Source organism: Diceros bicornis, chromosome 30 (genome assembly GCF_020826845.1).
Source record: "Diceros bicornis minor isolate mBicDic1 chromosome 30, mDicBic1.mat.cur, whole genome shotgun sequence".
Lineage (NCBI taxonomy): Eukaryota > Metazoa > Chordata > Mammalia > Perissodactyla > Rhinocerotidae > Diceros > Diceros bicornis.
Window position 1 is genome coordinate 10,324,300 of NC_080769.1, and position 3,723 is coordinate 10,328,022.

At 39.8% G+C, this 3,723-nt stretch overlaps 1 pseudogene; it reads right to left on the bottom strand.

The window, feature by feature from the left end:
• Positions 1-2,392: 2,392 nt before the first annotated feature.
• On the bottom strand, positions 2,393-3,158 carry LOC131394194 (olfactory receptor 7E178-like; annotated as a pseudogene).
• Positions 3,159-3,723: the final 565 nt, after the last annotated feature.

The following is a 3,723-nucleotide window of genomic DNA, read 5'->3' on the forward strand; positions in this document are numbered from 1 at the left end:
CCAGATATATTTTACTTAGAATCTTTGTATTTGAACTCTTGAATTCCTTTTAAAAATGTGATTTTGGGGGCCAGCCTGTTGGGGTAGTGGTTGGGTTTGTGTGCTCCACTTCAGCGGCCCAGTGTTCAGATCCCAGGTACGGACCTACACACTGCTCGTCAAGCTATGCTGTGATGGCAACCCATATGCAAAGTGGAGGAAGATTGGCACAGGTGTTAGCTCAAGGACAACCTTCCTCAAGCAAAGAGGAAGATTGGCAACAGATGTTAACTCAGGGACAATCTTCCTAACCAAAAAGGAAAAAAGTGATTTTGGCTTATTATAGTGAGATAAGGTGGAACATAACAGAATCATGATTTGTGGCAACCTCTGTATCTTATCTTTGCAGCCCTATTGGCTCACATTTCTCTGTATAAGGATCTCACAGACTGATTTCTCATTAACTGAGATGAGGGAAACTTGAATATTTACCCAATTAAGTTGGATGTGGGAGAAAGTATTCTAATTATGTGTGTGTGCATCAATGGCATCTTAGAAGCTGCCAAATTTTAGGGGGGCCAAATGACCAAATGGCAGGAGTACAGAGAAGGATTAGAGAAGGAAGTGTGAGTGTTGAGACATTTTAGAATGTTTGAATGGGAAGAAAAATCCAAAAGAAAGCTGAAGTAATTTTATAATGGGAAGAGTCAATCAAATACTAGGATCATTGTCAGTGAAGTTGGTAGGCAATTTAGCTTAGAGGTAAATGGCAGAATAAATTAAAGCAGTTCTTGGAGAGCTTTTCAAAAGGCCCAGATTGCTACCTCAGAAACTATATGTAGCATCTCTAAAGGAAAGACTGATATGTACATATGTACCTGGCTATGTAGCAGAAGACAGAAGGAGCCCATGACACATTGATCACGACAGAAACAGGGCAGCATGTTTACAAAGTGGAATACTTAAGAGCCTGTTTCCAGTGAAAAGAAAGATCTCCCCTTTCCTGAAGACATTGTCCTTTGCTATCCTTGAGCAATGAAAATGAGGATAGAGTTAAATTTATTCATAATGACTTGAGTCACAATGATCTACAGGCACAATTAGAACCACACAGCCACTGGAAATATCATATCACTACTTTGAATATCAATTGTATACCTTGACCAAGACATGGTCATTACAATCACCTTTTTACCATGAGCTCACTTTGCAATCTTCCAACTGCACCTCACAACGTAGGTTTAGGATTTATCAGCCAGGGTTCAATCAAGAAAAGAGAAACCACACTAGTTATTTTAATGAAGATAATTTAATACAAGTATAGCTAAATAGTTATTAAAAGGTGAAAAGTATAAAAGAAAAAATATGGTAACACAGAGTCATCGCTGTAAGATGTAGTGACAATATGATAGGCTAAGGGATAAAGGGAAAATGTTGGGCATTAGTGCGTGTGAACTTTACTGACTGTAATGGGAAGAATATAAAGGGAAGCCAGATGGAAAATTGGAGCATTGGTTTACAGATTCTCAGACCATCCCCCATCCCCCAGTATCACAAATTAAATTACAGAAAGGTAACTTTGGAGCAGAAAAACAATAGCTTAATATCCAGCATATAGGACCAGCTCTGGCTTGTGCAGGGAGAAGATATGTGAAAAAATATTACCAGGAATATGAGAAAAAAATCACATTGCCCATTGACTAAGGCAAACTCTTTTGTATCTTCTCCTTTATGAGCCCTGATCACTTTAAGATCTTCAGGATCTGATCATGAACAGTAAAGGACTCAAGACATACAAGTTCTCTTTGAATGAGAGGTCTGACAAAATTCAATAGTTCTCTACCTTGGCTGCACATTAGACTCACGTGGGGAGCTGTTAAAACCGTTCATGCTCTTTTCATTCTCCAGTCCAATGAAATCTTAAGCTATGGTGGTGGGGCTCTGGCATGAGGATTTTTAAAACTAATCAGATGCTTCCAATATGAAGTCAAGATTGAGAACCCGTGACATACATTCTCTCACACAATCTTCACGAACAGATTTCATTGAAGTCAAGTTTTGTGGAAAATAAACATGGGAAGTGGAAATGGTTGAGAACTGTGTATATATTAAAAAAGAAAGTTCTGAATTTCTACAAGATGCCTGGGTCATAGGTGACAAACACAGAAGATTCTAAAGATGTAATAGGACTCAACTGCTCAGTGATTTTGACATACATAGGATCCCAGAATACTCCCATAATCCAATCAAAGATGTGCCAAAATAAGCAATTTTCAGATATGATAAATCAAGAGGAATGAAAACCATGAGGTAGAAAAACTATGTGACCAAAGAGGCATGTTTGCCAATTCCAGATGTTTAGTTTTGCAACCATTTCTAATCCACAGAGCAAAAAATGGCCAAAGTGTCTAGACTAGGCTGTTCTGTTGAGGAGCCTCTGCATGGCCTTCTTGATGTCCCTGTTCCTCAGGCAGTAGATGAAGGGGTTCAGCATGGGGGTGAGCACAGCATATATCACTGAGGCCACCACATCTCTCCTAGAGGAATGTGAAACAGGAGAACTGAGGTACACCCCAAGGTCTGTTCCATAAAATAAGCAAACAACTGACAGATGAGAGCCACAGGTAGAGAAGGCTTTGTACTTCCCACCTGTTGATGGGACTCTCAGAATGGAGGAAACAATTTGAGTAAAAGAGAAAAGAATCTCTGAGACTGGAATACCACCAAAGATGGCACCAATAAAATAGATTAATATTTTATTGGTGGAGGTATCATCACAGGCAAGCTTGAGAAGTTGAGGAGGATCACAGAAGAAATGAGGGACTCCCACATTTGTGCAAAAGGTAAGTAGTGACATCATTAAGCAGTGCAGCTGCGAGTCCAAAAGGCTGATCAAAAAAGACACCAGAACCAGCAAGCTACAGAGGCATGGGTTCATGATGACCAGGTAGTGCAAGGGATAACAAATAGCTACAAACCGATCATAGGCCATCACAGTTAAGAGTAAACAGTCCAAACATCCAAAAAAATAAAAAAAAAGACAACTGAGTCAGGCAGCCCACATAGGAGATGACTCTGCTATGAGTTAGAATGTCCAAAATCATCTTTGGGACCGTGGTAGAAGTAAAACCGATGTCAGCCATGGATAGGATGGAGAGGAAGAAGTACGTGGGGGTGTGGAGGTGGAGTCAGAGCTGACAGCCAGGATGATGAGCAGGTTCCCCAGCATGGTGACCAGGTACATAGATAGGAACACGCCAAAGATTAGAGGCTGCATTTCTGGATCATCTGAGTGGCCCAGGAGGAGGAATTCGAAGACACCTGTTAGATTCTGTGGTTCCACGTAGCAGAGACACCTTTTGGAAAATAAATGAGAGCTGATATAAAGGAAAGAAGTATACAGGTACCCATCAGAGTGTCTATATTTTGGATTCAAGCAATTCACATGTAAAGGATTCATGCTTGAGGACCATACCCCTTTAGCAATACTTCTCAGTTGTGGCAAACACATTCCTCTTAGAACTCTTATCTCATTGGCTTTTGCTCCATTCACCCATTTCTACGTGCATCCACTTTGGAAAGACTGGGCTAAAGAAATTAGAGGCACAATGATACTTAGAGATTTAAAAAATCCATAGAAATATTAACATAGCAGTTTCCTTCTTTGAAGGAAATAAAGGGAGTAAGAAATAGCATCTCCTTTAAAAAAAGAAATATTTTAATTAAAGGACATTAATAAGCATT